The 17,330-nt window shown below is 28.7% G+C and overlaps 1 long non-coding RNA gene across 1 annotated transcript; it reads right to left on the minus strand.

The window, feature by feature from the left end:
• Positions 1-6,618: 6,618 nt before the first annotated feature.
• LOC112728307 (uncharacterized) lies at positions 6,619-11,902 on the minus strand. The gene is made up of 4 exons (XR_003166209.3): positions 11,546-11,902; positions 11,301-11,443; positions 10,981-11,209; positions 6,619-6,852 (listed from the first exon to the last, which is right to left on the minus strand). It is a non-coding gene; the product is annotated as an uncharacterized lncRNA (long non-coding RNA).
• Positions 11,903-17,330: the final 5,428 nt, after the last annotated feature.

The raw sequence follows: 17,330 nt of genomic DNA on the forward strand, positions 1-17,330 counted from the left end.
CAATGATAAAATTAGGATTGAATATTGAGCCAATTTTATCCGTCTAACTCATAATTTTAATATATAATATATATACATGTTAATATATTTTTACACACACACACACATATATATATATATAAAATAAGTGTGTTGAAATTCAAATCCAAATTCATTTCTTTTGCATAAATACTTTATGTCATCGAGAGTAATTTAATTTGTTGATAATACATTAATAATACATTAATACTTAAAATTATAAAATATAAAATAATTAAATATTTGTGTGAAAATAAATTTATATTTTATAGATAGGATCAAATTTGGAGATTTAAGATGTATATATGAATCAAATTGAAAGATTTACATTTATGTATTGAGTTATGGTGGAACTTAAATTTTATCCTATCCTACTTATTGTCATTTTTAAATATAAGTTAAATTCTAATATCATGTCTATTATTTAAAGGTTTTTTTGGATAAATTATGGCTTTTTATAAGTTTATTAGACATTGTTTAGCAACTTATTTATGACAAAATATAAAAATAAAACATAATTTAAAAAAAATATTTTATCTTAAGTTTTTTGGTGACTTTTTTTTGTTCTTTTTTTTTTTTGGTGACTATCTTAAGTTAAAATTATCTAATTGATATCTTTATATTTATTACAATTTAAATATTTAATTTTTAGGATATTTCTTGAATTTTTTACTCAAGTTTCATTAACTAGTTATTCTGTTAAATATTTTACTAACCTAACATATTTTGCCACATCACTATTTAATGCACTACATCAATACTTAACGAAGAAAATTAATGACAGAAATGAAAATAGAAACTTTCTAAATTTTGTTTGGCTAAATCCCAAAGAAAAAATTTATAAAGTTGAGAATTTTATTTAAGCCTTTCGCACATATATTCTAACAATAATTATTGTGGCAGTTGGTTCCGTCACAATATGAACACATATGTATCTATTACTTTACGAATTACGCCTGAAATTCTCAGCTGTCACCTCTTCCATTTTGGTTTGATGTTCCTCAAAATTGACACAAAAGAGAAGAGTTGAGAAGAGAAGATTGACAGAAGAAAGAAAGAAAACACTATTGTTGCACTGTATGTGTTTCTGATCTTTCTCTCTATGCTTTCTTTCATTTCATCGTACAGATTTATATTCAGAGGACCATTACCATATCTACCATACTATGCATGCTCCCTTCAATTCCTTCATCAATTGCTTCTTTTTGTTCCGTACTATCTTACAATTCGTTAGGACCACTACAATTGCATTGTGTTTTACTCTGCCTCTTATAATTATTACTTTCTTTTTTTTGTTATGGTTTCATCTTGTCGCCATAAGTAGTGTGGCATATATTGTAGAATTTCGGATATAAAGTAATTATTTGAATATTTTTAGAACTTCTGTATTTGTCTTCAAGTAAAGATAGATTAATATTTCTCGTGATATTATTTTTTTTTTTTAAGTTTAAGCCGACAGATTGAAAAATGTATATGAATGATTATATCTCTAATATATTCTCTTATGCAAGAGTCTTTTATGTGAATTTTTTCATAATATCTAAATGGTTTATAAATATGAGACATTTCGCTAGTTTTTACTTTTTAGGTTATAAAAATGTTTGAAAGTTCTAACTCATCATCATAATATCTTTTTATTATAAATAAAAAAGTTTTGAATTATTAATCTTTTATGTTTTCAAAAAAAAATCATTGAAATTTTTACTCATTTAAGGATTAAAAATAATTAAAAGTTAAATTAAAATTTCAATCATTAGTTACTTTTAATGGTATTTTAATTCCAAACTAATTAACCCTTTTATATTTTTTTTAAAAGAAGTAAATGGTTAACTATGAACTATGATGGACTTTTAATTTTTTTTTATTAATAAAAATTTGTTATGAAATTATTTTTTTTTAAATTTAAACTGATTAGAAAAGATATATAAATAATTATATTTTTAATATTCTCACATGCAAGAGTCTATTTTTTTATTTTTCATAAATTTTTATTTATCTTATATTATTTTTTTTAGAGAATAATAAAAATCAAATTTTATACTTTTTATTATAAAAATTTAAATTAATAAAAAAATATATAAATAATTATATCCTAATAGAATTAAACTTTGGAGAAAGACGAAATGAGCTACTATCATGTCACACCTCGTAGTTAACCTAGCTTAATTATCTTTTTTGGAGAAAAGTATTTTTTTAAATTGCTTAGTTTTTTTTTTTTCATGGTATCCTTCAATTTGATAGGCCAAAAACAATTCGTCGCGATACTGAACTCCATTTAAAGATTTGTCGTTGACCAATGAATTGCTGCATACACAAGACGGAATTTAAACCCCGACATTTGCTAATTAACCATTTTATCGCCTTTGGGCCATAGATTCTTCAATTAATTTGGACTTGGGTTTTGCAATACCTTAATACCACCAAATGATATAAAACCTTTTAACCAAGGACAAATAAAAGAATGATAGTATAGATAGGTATTAAAGCATATATATGTTCATCAAAATTCAAAATTTTAAAATAGAAAACATTATTTATATTTAGTATTTAATTTTAATATACCAATAATTTAAATATTTCATTTTACTATTATCCAATTATAAATGATCAAATAGTAGTCTATTAGCGTATCTTTAGATTAAACTCTATGAAGATAGTTATTATATTAATTAATTTTGTAATGAAGAGTTTCATATATAAATATATACATAATAACTACTTGCTTTGCTTGCTTATCCTAATTTTTGGAAGGTATTTTGTTAACAATTCTGCTAGGTACTCAATAAAGATTTAGTCAATAATAAATTAATAAATATTTTTAAACTGTATTTTATATTAATTAATTATTATTTAATTAGTAATTATTTAATTTTTACTTTTTAAAATATAAAATTAATTATTATTAATTGTAGTTATTTAAAATTGACTAAATAAGAGTTATTTATCTATACTTTTTCTTTTGTTAATCATCTGTGCAACATTAATAATAATCAAGTCTTACCATTAAAAAAAGTATATGAAATGTGTAAAGAAAAAAAGTTTATAAATTGTGCTTTTTAATTTTGATGTTGGACATTTAATGGTGTTTTTTATGAATGTTAAAATTTGATGTATGTTTTTTTTTAAGTGGACTACAAATCCGATGAGTCTCAAATTCAAATTTGTTACTTTTGATTTTAAGTTTTTTAAACATATAAATATGAGGTTTATACTTTTTATTTTTTATATTAATTTTTTAAATATACATATTTAACTCTTAAATTTATATTTTAGTATTATTTTTTTTAAAATATGCTAATTGAACCTTTCAATTTATTTTATAGTGAAACAAAAAATTTACTTCAACACAAATTAAAATATCTAATTTGTGCTCCATAAAATCTGACCTGTTATTATTTCTCAAATTTGAGAGTTTAATTTATTAAAAAAAAATTAAAATTTATATTAAAAAAATAACTAATTAATTATTATACTGAATTACACACCATATTTTTTTATTTTTTAAAAAATTAGCCCATAAATTGATGTTTAATTTCTCCACCTATTAAAAATAAGATAAAAGAGATAAAACTCCATGATTGAAGACCAACATTCAAAAGATGACAGATTTCGTGTAGAAAAGTAAAACACAAGTCCATGCATACTAATAATATATATATAAATATATAATTTATTTGCTCTTAATGTCTAAAAACAGTTTAAAGGATATAAAAGTAACATTAATGGAAAAGATATATAGAAACATATGGATATATGAGAGGTGAAAGGAGGAGAGAAAGTATGAAGTAAAAGGCCATACCGAGGAGGAGTGATGAGAGGAAAAAGACTAAATGTGTGTAAAGTGATGAAGTGATTGGGAAGCACAAAAAATCATGCTTGTTTGTGATGTGATTACAACACATCAAATAAGTAGTCACAACAACACAACATGCACACTTTAAAGGACCCACCAATTGTGTGTGTGATTGTGGCGTACGTTGTGTGTCATCATGTGATATTTTAACCATACCTACAACTATATAGAAGGAATAATGGAAAGGCCTAACAAGTTTTATGTGTATGGGTAACCCCATATGTATACAGTTTTCTTTTTTTTTTTTTTTTTCAAATAAACAAAGGATAATTAATTAATTATACAACATATACGAAAAAAAGTGAGAGATATCGTGTATGGAAATTTTTACTTGTTTGATTAGATTACAGGATAAAGTATTATTTAAATTTTATTATTTAATTAAAATTTTAATTTTATTCATAATATATAAAAGATTTTATTTTTATTTTAAGCGTTTTATTTTATTTTATTTTAGTCTTTTAATTAAAATTATTTTTTTTAAATTATTCTTTTTTTATTATGATTTTCTTTCTAGATAATAACAAAAGGCATAATTATAGTGATTATAGTAGTTGCTATAATGATTTGAGGGTAAAAATAACAGAAAATTTTATTAAAATAAAATAATAGCAAAAGAAAAATAACATGTTTGAAGGAAAAAGTTGTAATATTAATTTTGACCAGATGATAAAAATAATAGGAAATAAAATATTTTTGGGAGAAAACAAAGACATTTTAAATTTAATAGAAAATATTAGAGACATAAAATTAGTATTTAATCGAAAACAAAGACATTTAAGGACCTAAAATTAGTATTTAATCAAAACATTAGAGACTATTCCTATTTATTTAACTATTTTTACTGTTAAAAATAATAAATATTTCATATAAACATCAACTAAAATATGCAAATTATATTATACTAATTTATCTTTATATAAAATATAAATTTAATTTATAAAATTTAAATCTCATTCAATAATAAATAAATCGTAAATATATATGCAAATAATAACACTTTTAGTTTTAGGGTTAGAAGAGGAGCACATCACATGCACTTGAAAAAGGGAGTTAGCAAGGAATATGATGAATGTACATGAGTAATCTTGAGATTGTGCTTTACTTAGTGTGTGTCTTTATGTCAAATCCATATATCAAAGAGAAAATGGATATAATTGTTTTGCTATGTGGGGGTCTGGTATGTTTCATACTTTCTTATTTCGTTACCATTCTCTCACAATGAAATGGGAATGTTTGTGTCTCTCACAACAATTCTGAATCTACATGTCATGCTTCACAAGGTAAGTGTGGTAACTTCATTCTCTTTATTTTAATATTCATTGGTTGACATCAAATAAACTTGGAAACATCGAATAATCTATTAGGGTTTTTAGGGCAATAATGAATGACCAAGTTATTCTACATACCTTTTTGTAACAGTTTGATTTTGGTAACTTTGATTATTTAGTATTCAGTTTCGTTCGATGAGTTACATATCAAGCTCATTGATATTAGTATCTAATGCCTTAGCTTATATTTAGAAAAGCAAGAGAATAAAAATTTTTTATTTAAAATGCATTTAAAGTGTTTGATTTTTTTTTAATTTCTCGCAATATCTCTCGGCGACAAGACAACGACAATCTATTGTAGATTTAAGTTTCATTTAAGAGTTTGTCTCTGATCAATGTATTTGTAGTTTGGTACTTACACAAAATGAGATTCGAACTCCCAACACTTAATTAAACGGACGAGTGAAGAACTAAACCACTTAACCAACTCAGATTAGTTATTAACAGTGATTGAGGATGCACATCAAATGAGCTGAGTGAAAATTAAGGGAGAGAATATTAATAAATTAGCTTTAATTTCTTTTTAAGTGAGATTGGAGTATTTTTTTTTTTGGGGAATAAAGCTAAGTTTAGGGATAATTTAACAAGAGCTGAGCTCTGATTCTTCTTCCGCCGACCCTGACAAACAGACGTTAGAGGAGGATGATCTAGTGGCAAGAAGTAGTACTAAAATAGTCAAAATGAATAAAGAGAAATTGGCTCAATGAATATGGAAGGTATTGTAAAAGAGAATGGTGATTCCGATCAAAAGAAGACCTGCAATAGTGGGAGTCAAGAAGGGAAACAAAGAAAAAGACAAGATGCCAAGGATATCATGATATGGTGGTGGCAAACGGATTTGAGAAACTGCATCTACAAAAAATAGTCGAAATGATATCAGAAGACTATATTTCGGAGGATCTGAATATGGAGGCATTGATAGAGGATCAAGCTCCCTTCAATCCTAACCCTACGATTGAGGTATCTCTCGAGGAGTATGATGAGTGGTGTAGGTCGTGGAAACTCTCTCTGATTGTAAAGCCGTTGGGAAAATCTTTCAATCTTGAAGCTCTAGATAGGTGGGTTCAGAGAAGATGGGTGAAGAAGGGATCTATAAGAGTGATGGATCTGACTGGAAATTTCTTTCTTGTAAAGTTTACCGATCCTGATAACTTTGCTCATGCTTTGTTCGAAGGCCCATAGATGATAATGGATCACTACCTATTGGTACAAAGATGGAGACCTTTGTTTCTACCACAAAAGATAGATGTTAAGAAAGTGACAGTATAGATTAGAATAGCTAATTTACTAGTTAAACTCTACAACAAGGTCTTTCTATGGAAAGCGGGTAGAGCTATTGGCACCACGCTAAAAGTAGACGAGCTGACCTTTATTTATTCTCGTGGAAAATTTGCGAGAATTTGTATGGAGATTGATCTAAGAAAAAAGCTTATTCTAACTTTTTCAGCACTTGAGAAATAGTTTAACATTGTCTATGAAGGTTTACATCAAATTTGTTTTAACTGTGACTGATATAGACATAGAATAGAAAACTGTGGTGAGAAGACATTAAGCACCACCATTAACACAGCCTGGAGGGCGGTAGACGGCAGAGCCCCGAGCAGTGGGGAGGGCATCAACAGGCGAGAGAATAATTTGAAATTGCAAGATCTGCAAAAGAACCAAAAAAGGAAAGATAAGATTAATATGGCAGAAGATTAGGGAAGCAAATTAAATGCACCTAAGAAATCGCAACAAAATAGGCAAGACTTTCATAACGAGAATGCAAATCAGAAAAGCATTAAAGACCCTCAATGAGACAATATTTTTGGCCCTTGGATGATTGCAAGAAGGAATTAAAGGAAGGGATCGAAAAACCCAAATCAAATGGAAAATAAGGAAGATGCGCAAAAATCAAGGTTCCATGTTTTAGCGAAGGAAAATCAAGAAAAAATTAAAAAAATGAAGACCAAACCCCTGACATGGCTGAAATTACTCAGGAGAACATGGATGCTAAGAATTTGTAAAAAGAGTCTAGTGAAATCACAACTATCAAACATGTGCCCAGCAATGGAAAGAACTACATATCACATAAAAACACACAGAAGCAAATGAAGCACATTTTTCGATCATCAAAGGAAAGCATACTGAAATCAGTAAGAAGATATCACAGAGCTCTAAGCATAGTAAATAGACCAGCCAGCATAAAAAAATCATACAAAGTATTCCAATAAATTAGGACAGCATCAAGCAACAACAAGAAAATTAGAAGAAAATAGAAAAGAAGCACCAAGATTATTGGAGGCAATTCCCATACCTCAACAGTCAGATTGCTGAAGCAAATAGTGCCCTATCTGTCTAGATTGGGGATAACATAGATAACATTACGATGAATCTCATTGCTTATCATTATAGGGGAGGGAACAATATTGATATGAAAAAAGGGGAAGCTAATAAGCGCCCTAACTCGGGAGAGGCCAACGCTAAACCAGACCTGGAGATTAATATGGTTGAACCAGGGAGTCAGCTGGAGGAAGTCGCTACCCAAAGCCCAATTATAATGGTGCAGTCCACAAATAGCAAGCCGAATACGATGGAATGTTTCTGATGTGGACAGAAAGTTTGTTTTTCTTTATTATCTTTCTGTTTATCATGAATACTTTAATCTGAAATTGTAGGGGTATCCTCTAAAAGATTCTCTTTTATTATTAAAGATTTGATTTCTCGTTACAATCTTAAATTATGTGTTTTACTTGAAACTCATGTTTTAGGAGCTAAAGCTGAGGGGATTATCTACCAACTTGGTTTTGATTCTTGGTGCATAAGTGAAGCGGAAGGTTTTTCAGGTGGTATTTGGTGTCTTTGGAACAAGAAAAAATAGAATATTGGACCTTTGAAGGTCCAAAGATAACTTGTCCACATGAAAGTTAGAGATAATGATAACTGTACTTGATTTTTTACTTGTATATATGGTAGCCCGTAACTAGGCATCCGCAATAGCCTATGAAACAATCTTGAAACTATTGCAGCAACAACACAAGGTCCTAGGTGATTCGGAGGAGATTTTAATTCTATTATCTCTTTGGAGAAAGCGGGGGACAGTTTCAACCTCTCTCAGTACTTGAACAGGTTTCAAGAGTGTATTTAAAATTGTAGAATAAGAGACCTAGGGTTTGCAGGTCTTCCTTTTACATGGCAATGAAACAGGATAAAATGAAGGCTTGACCTTTTTTTATGTAATTTGGAGTTCAATGACCATTTTTCAATGGTAGAGGTGAAACACCTCCTAAAGTTGAAGTTGGACCACCTTTCCATTCTTCTAAACTGCAATTTGATAGAGGTTAATAGAAGGGAAAGACCATTCAAGCTCCAAACACCTTGGATTTTTCATGAGGACTACAATAATTTGGTGAAGAATAATTGGTGCAAGCAAGGAAAACTTGTTAACAACATTAATAATTTTATTGAGAAGGCTACATTCTGGAATAAAGAAGTTTTCGGACATATTTTTAAGAAAAAATAGAAACCTCCTCATGTTGGAGGGTATCAACAGAAATCTCTCTTTTAATGACAATATTCTTGGAAAAACTCCAAAAAGAACTTTGGAAGGAGTACGAGACGATTATTGTGCAGGAAGAAAGCTACTGAATGTAGATGTTACGTTGCAAAGTCATTAACTTTAGAGATAAGAACACTAAGTATTTCCATCAAAAGGCAAATGGCGGAAGAAGGAGGAATTACGTCACGTCCTTAAAAAATAATGAGGACAAATGGGTTGATGATGTAAATGAGTTGAAAGAGCTCGGTGTATCCTTTTTTAAATTTATGCACCTCTCTATTACTCTTCTCCTTTATTTGTTTTCTCTATTACAGGTAAGTTTCCTAGGATGGCCAAGGAGGATATGACTAGTCTCAGTAGAAATATCACGCAAGAGGAAATTAAGCATGCGATGTTTAGCATGGGAAATTGGAAAGCACCCGGTAGTTATGGTCTCCCAGCGAAGTTTTATCAACACTCCTGGGATATCATAGCTGAGTGCAGAGGATTTTTAGGGATCTTAAGAATATTGTGATAGTCAATCAAATTTTGATTTCTATCACCCCAAAAGTCCATTCTCCGGCGAACTATGCACAATTTAGACGTATAAGTTTGTATAACGTATGCTACAAGATTGTGACCAAAATTATTGCAGAGATCATCAAACCCAATTTAGATGATTGTCTCAAACACCCAAGCCAGCTTCATCTATCCCTGTGAGAATTAGTGCGGACAACATCCTAGTGGCACAATAGGTGATTCATACCATGAGAACTCGAAACATTGGAAAAGGGTTCATGGCGAGAAAAATCTTAATTGGAATTTTATTATTGATACCCTCCAAGACATTGGTATTCCAGAGAATATGATCAAAGTTATCAATTTTTGCATCTCTTCCACCTCTATGAGTTTACTTTGGAACGGGTTGTGGTCAGAAACTTTCAAGCCAGAAAGAGGAATTAGACAGGGAGATCCTTTATCGCCATATCTTTTTGTTTTATGCATTAAAAAGCTTTCTCAATTAATTGACACGTTAATAGAAGATAAAAAATGGATGCCTATTAAATTATCTAGGAATGGACCTCACTTGTCTCATCTTTGTTTTGTAGATGATCTTGTCCTTTTTGCGGAGGTGGATGCAAGCCAGGTCCAAGTGATCAAGGGAGCGCTTGAAGCTTTTTGCAGGACATCTGGTCAAAAAGTTAGCCTAAGTAAGTCTTGCATGTTTTTCTCTAAGAATGTTAATCATACTATTAGAGAAGAGCTCAACAGAGACCTGGGCATCCCCCTGACCAGCAAGTTAGTAAAGTATCTTGACGTGCCTCTCATCCACGAGAAGTGTGGGCGACAATACTTAACCAATTCTGGACAAAATGCAAGCAAAGTTGTCCAGCTAGGACATGAGGACGCTTTCACTAGCGGGAAGATGCACCCTCGTTCAATCAGTTCTTTCCTCCATCCCAAGTTACACTATGCAGACCATCAAGATTCATAAAGATGTTTGTAATCAGATTGATAAGGTTTGTAGAGATTTTTTTGGGGGCCTAATCCAGAAGAGAGGAAGGTACATCTCATCAATTGGGACACTATTTGAAAGCCTAAAGATATCTGTGGGCTGGGATTACGCAAGGCACAAGAATCCAACAACCTCTTCCTCATGAAGTTGGCATGAGGGCTGGTCTATAACAAAGAAGCTTTATGGGTGAAGGTCATGAAGGCCAAATACGAATGTGGAGACAACCCCATTCCTAAAGTGATTAAGAAGACAAACTGTTCAAATGCATGGAGGGGGATTATTAAAGTTTGGCATCAGTTTCAGCAGAACCTTATCTAAAAAATTGGAGATGGCAAAAGCATAAAAATTTGAAATGATCATTGGATTCCAGGAATATCTAATCTAAGTGAGCTCTCGTTAATTCAGATCAGTGCTGACAAAGAGAACGAGACCTTAGGAAGCTACGCTACTGCTGAAGGAGATTGGGATTGGGATAAGTTATCCCATCTTGTCCCAGAGAAGGTAATAGATCTAAATCGCACTCTAAAAGTCCCATACTGAAATATAGGACAAGATTTAACAAGTTGGCTTCCAAATTATCAAGGCAGATTTTCAATCAAATCAGCATATAAAACATACTATGTGGAAGACAATTTCAAATTGTGCTGGCAACTAAGAGCTCCGCAAAGATTAAAAACATTCTCATGGCTTATCAGTCACAATGCACTTTTAACGAATGCTAAAAAAGGAAGAGTAGGAGACTTACCGATTATAGTACAGATGTCCGAATATTGAAGAGAGTTTGCTCCATGTATTGAGGGATTGCCGTTTTGCCCAAAGCATTTGGAATAGCACGTAGCTCAATCAGAAACCCCTCAAGACTCCTTTTTTAGTCAAAATCTTCAGAATTGACTCAAAGAAAACCTGAACAAGGACTCTCACACTAATTATGGAACTCCATGGTCCACCTTCTTCATTACAACCTGCAACATTATCTGGAGAAAGCAGAATGAGTTAATCTTCAAAAGAGAGATCACCCCTGTCCAACAAGTTACGACGGAAGTAAAAGGTGTAGCAAAGAATTACAATTACGTTCTTGAACTTATCAAACAAAGCATCAGGAAGCTTAGACCAGTAACGTTAGTTCTGGTAGGGTGGAAACCGCCAGAAGAAGGTTGGAACAAGATCAACATGGATGAGTCAGTACTTCAAGCCTCTAATTCGCTTACCTATGGAAGAATTATCAGGAACTCAGATGGCATGGTATTGGCTGGGTTTATGATGAATGTAGAGAAAGTGACAATTACAGAAGCTGAGTTATGGCAATTTACTTGGGGTTAAAGATTGCAAGCGACATGGGACTTCACCGAATTAAACTCGAAACTGATTCCACTTGCGCAGTTAGGTTGCTGCAAAATACTTCTCCCCCTATTCATGGCAGCATCTCTCTATCATTTGAGTAGTAAAGGAGTTTCAAGCTAGACCTGGAGAGTTCAACATCAGCCACACATTGAGAGAAGCGAATTTCAGTGCCGACGCCTTGGTAAAGCATGCACATTGTCTCCCAGTGGGTCTTCATCTCTTTTTAGACCCTCCTCCGTTCTTGTTTTCGTTCCTAAAAGCAGATAAGAGAAATGTTTTATTTGTTTGAATTCTAAAAGGGCAGTTTTTTCTTGTATCTTTGGGCCGTTCTTTCACCATCAAATAAATAATTAAATAAATAAAAAAACTAAATTTAGGTAAATTTATTATTAATGATTTTAGATATACAATTATTAATATACTTTTACTTATTAATTTAAACTTCTAAAATAAGTAATTTTATGATAAGATATTAGAACTTGTATAGTGAAAAAGTATAAAATTTAATTCTTTTTACCCAAAAAAAAGTCAACATAAAATAAATTAAAAAGTCTATAAAAATTAACGAAATTCTAAAATTAAAAAATACTTTTACATACATACATACATACATACATACATACATACATATATATATATATATATATATATATATATATATATATATATATATATATATATATAATTGCATTGATTTTTGTGATTATGAGGTCTTTATAATTTTAGCATTAAAATTAAAATAATGTTTTTTAATTTAACAATGTTTTAAATTTTAATTTTTCGAATTTTAATTTAGAGGGCATGCACTAGCTATATATGTGCCCAGAGTAGGAATGGTAACAGAAAAATTTAGAGGTTGGGTCATGAAATGTTACATCAAATAAATGAGAGTATGGTGAGTGATATGAGAATTTTTCATAACTTGGTTCAAACTCAAAAGTATACAACTATATAGGAGTACCATACCTTTTGGTATACTGCATAAATACATAATAATCACCAAAACTACAAGTCACTAACCACATCAAGTGACTTAATTTTATATTCAGCTTGCTACAATTTTTAAACCAATTTTAATATTCTTCATATATATTTGATTTTTGTTTTTTTATTTATTTATTTATCTTGGAAGAACATGCATGATATGAAGACTCATTTGGTATATAGCTTCTCTCATCAAAAGGTAGATGAGATTGCTTCTTCAGTCTTGGATTCTATATTTCATGTTTGATGAAAACTTTTTTCACTTTTTTTTTTTGGTCCTGATTTGATTATATTGTAATTGAAATGTCATATATTGGTCTTTTAGGTATAAAGGGAAATTCATTAAACTATCGGATATAAATTAGTGTTATAATGTTGAAACCTTTCAATTAATTTTTGGATCCTTGACTCTTGACATAGAATCCCAATATTGGTAGTACCTAATTTCTTGAATATGATGCTTATTTGAATGCATAATCGGAATCTGAAGCAAACTCATTATTTAACTATAGTACAAATCAACTGCTACTATTAAGTCCATATATAACTTATACTAGAGCTACTTCTTTGGATTAGATCTATACTAAACAATTAATTTAAAGGAGTTTAAAATCATTTTATTTTATATTTTAATTATTATTTATTTTATTTTATATTTTTAATTATTTTTAAAATAATTGAGTAATATGAGATGTACTAAATATATAATTATAAATATTACATGTATAACATTATGAATATTAAGTTAAATAAAGTAATTTTAGATTATTATCTTCTTAATATTACTGTACGGTGATGAAATAATTCATTTCACAGTGCAAATTAAGGTTGACTTGATTCTAATCATGTTAGTTAAATTTTTAAAAAAATTGAATATTATTTATTTTTTAATAAAATTATATTTTTTTAGGTTTAATTATTCTGTTAGTCTCTATAGTTTCATAAAATTTTTAATTAGGTCCCTATACTTTTTTTTTTTAATTGGGTCCCTGCACCAATTTTTTTTTCAATTAAGTCCCTCTTAGTAGTAATTGGCTTAATTTTATAGGGACCCAACTAAAAAAAAAGAATTGGTACAAAGACCAAAATAAAAAGAAAAAAAAAAGTATAGGGACCCAATTAAAAAAAAAATTGGTGCAAGGACTCAATTAAAAGAAAAAAAAAGTATAGAGACCTAATTAAAAATTTTGTGAAACTATAGAGACTAGCAAAGTAATTAAATTTTTTTTTATTATGAAAAGCTTGAATATATATAATGGTTGAAGCTATGCCTTTACAAAAACATTGTAAATGATGATTCATGGCATGCCACCAAAAGGAAGTAATATATGACTTGCTTTTGTAGTGAAAAGTTTCACAACTAATAAACAAATATATACCTTAAAGTGATCTTAATAATTACTTTAGTTTGGCTCAAGAAAATAATCTAAACTTCAAAAGAAATAGAATATAATCAAAATCTTTTCCCCGCCTGAAAAAGTCCTTTTTGGTCAAATATTGATCAGTGTTATTGCAACTGTTAATAATTAAAAGTATCCCTTATTATAAGGAAATTAAAGGTGCCATGTCCATATATGATTGTTTACTTTTACAACAAACATAACATGAATACTTCATTCACAAGAAAATAAATAGCTCAACATAAAATGGCTCTTGCATGCAATAGAAGCATAACTACTGCTTATTATTTATGTATAATAAAACAAGATGGTTTATTTGAAATTGTTTAAAAAGAAAAGATATAATAAAATATAGCCATAGATTTATAGATTTTTTGACTAACCTGAATTAATAAATTAAATGATATATAAAAAGTGATTTTTTTTTATGTCATGATTGATCTGGTGCAGGCCCATTATTTGACCCATTTTAATTAATTTCAAGTTCCTTTTTCTTCCCCTATAGTTTCTTAGGCACATTAATTAAATGTACTTAGCAGCTAATTTGCCGCATGTTCAGGTGACATCCTGTAGTTCAAAACATGATTATTCAAACTGAAATTCCTGTAAGTAATCATAATCAATTTGCATTAATTTTTTTAATCATCCCCAGGTGTTGACCGCACGAGTGGGAGGAACTAGTGGGTCCTTGATTCCAATAGACCCTAATTTATTTATTTATTTTTGGTATAAAAAGTCAATTTATCCTCTCAATAAATGTTTTTAAGCAATGTTTATTAAATATGCTATATTAATTAAGAGTAAACTATTTAAATACGAAAGTTTGCATCGCTGACAAAATGAATTCTAAAAGACATTAATGATAAATAAGTCTTAGAAAAATTTTAAAACACGAAAAAAAATTATATATTAAATATATTTTAAAAAATGACTTTAGAGATCAAATTTTAATGCAAATTTTTGTAATTTATAATTAAAAAAATAAGATCTTTTCATTCATAAAATCTGGTAATTTTTTGTAAAGTGATTTTTTTAAAAAAATATTGTGAATGACTATATTTTTTAAAAATAAAAAAAAAGTTAAAGATCAAATTTTGCTCCAAATATTTTTGTGTATTTTTTAAATATTTATTATTCAAATATTGCCACAAAAATTTAGAGCTAATAGATAATAAACCGTTTGCTAAATATAATAGTTTTTTTCGTTACTTATAAAAATTATAATATTTATTGGTTCTTTTTGTCGTATTTTCAAATTATTCAGGGACTATTTTGTCGATAACATCTTTTAAAGAATTTTTTGTCAACGAATAAACCTTTCGAGTACTAAATTGGTAGTTAACCCTTTTAATTAATAAATAAAGAAATGATATAATAAATCTATCAAATCTAATTTTTTTTAAATATCAGGAAATTGAAAATATTTTATTTGGTTAGTTTTTTTATTAAATTTATTATTTATTAGAAGAAATAGTATTTTTAAAAAATATTGAGAAATTATATTTTGTTGTTATTAATTAGCAGAAGTTTAAGCATAAACCAACTTAGTTACTTAGAGAAGACACTACCCAGTCCCAGACAATTTTGTAAAGAGAGTTCAAATAATTAAATTAAGGGCCTATTTGTATGCAATGTGCTGTGCAAAATGCACAAGAGGGGTTCTTTCTTTTGTATTTTGAGACCCTTTTGGGGACAAAGTTGCTTAAACTAACCACATGATAATGACTTTTAAGTTAATTAATAATTCTTACTTTTTTGTTTTGAATCGTAAGTGTACTTTTCAGGAGTTGTGTGTGTCTGGATCAGCTAATACACAATTTCTTAATTACAGGAATGAACAAACAAGAAAGTTAATTTTTCTCAATAAATAATTAATTAAAACAAGTGGACATACACTACGTACTAGCTAGGTGGAAACGTTAATTAACTGAAAAGACAAATATATATATATATATATAGACGGATACTAGAGTTTTTAGCATCAATAATACAAGTTAACCTATCTAATTAACCACTAAGTATTTTGATGGATTATACAATGAAAGAAAACTTGATACATCGCTTAAAGATACTTAGACTTGTCTTCATCACATGATAATCTAAATTCATTAATATTGACATATGTCATGAAGCTAGTTCAATCGAAAGGGTTTCTGATAGTTTCTAAGCGTGGATATTTTCATCGTATGAACTAATTTTTAGAATTAAATTAGTTAGGTCTATTTAATTTTAATTCTAATATAGTATCAGCACTTATTTATTTAATTCATTATTGAACCATCTATATATAAATGTTTATTTTCAGATAATCATTCTAAACATAAAGGATGAAGTGTATAACAAATTTATCTTTTTTAAAAATAAAATTTTTAGATAATTTATAAGTGTGAAATTATCTCTTATTCTATAAATTAATTTTTAAAATTAAATTAAGTCCACTTAATATTAATTCTAACTAGCTAATAAATTGATTTTATTCAATAATTTTTTGTTTTATTTTTTTAAAATAAGAATCTTATTTAACGATTTTTAATTTCATAAAGTTTTCATTATATTTTAGTAAAATCTTAAAAAAATTAATATTTTTTAATTTTACAATATTGAGTTTGAAAAGAACAATAATAGTTATTTGATGATGACAAAATATTATTAGTTGCGTTAAAAACTTAAAATTTTTTGCAATGTATGTGATTATTGTGCAGAAAAATAAAATACAAACAATTTCTCTTCTCTTAAAACCCATAACCCACATGCAATATCCTCAAACAAGGATGAAAAGATGATTCACAAGCTAAATGACATGTTCAAAAGTGGATTCAAGCAAAATAAAAAAGTAGTTTATCAAACTTAAACATTGAAAAGAAAAAAAAAAAAGCGAAAAAAGGTTAAAGTTGGAGGCAAAAGAAAAATCAAAATCTAATTTGGTACTGAAATAAATCAAAAGAAGTTGAGTTACTATCTTTATGTAATTACTCTAATTTGTTGAAGCAACCATCTTTTCTGTAGCACATTTTTAAATAAGAAGAAAAAAATAGAGGTTGTCTTTTTTTATTGTAAATCAAAAGCCACACTCAAAACTTGAAGCTAAAGAATGAATCAATGGTTCAAATATTTGAAGTTAAAAGAAAAAGAAGAAAGAGAATAACAGCTAAGTCAGAATCTAAGCCAACTTTATCAGCCACAAAATTCTGCTGCAGTCTCATCTCTTTTCTGCGTTTTTGCTTTGATTTTTGGGAAGAAGACAAAGTCAAAGGTGCTCTACTATTTAGATTCAGTATCCTCATCAAACTCAAGTTTTAGAAGCTTTAGTCTTATAAAAGAGTAAACGGCCAGAAATTGAAAAAAATGAGAGTAAAAATATTGTTTAGGT

The sequence above is a fragment of the Arachis hypogaea genome, chromosome 12, assembly GCF_003086295.3.
Source record: "Arachis hypogaea cultivar Tifrunner chromosome 12, arahy.Tifrunner.gnm2.J5K5, whole genome shotgun sequence".
NCBI lineage: Eukaryota > Viridiplantae > Streptophyta > Magnoliopsida > Fabales > Fabaceae > Arachis > Arachis hypogaea.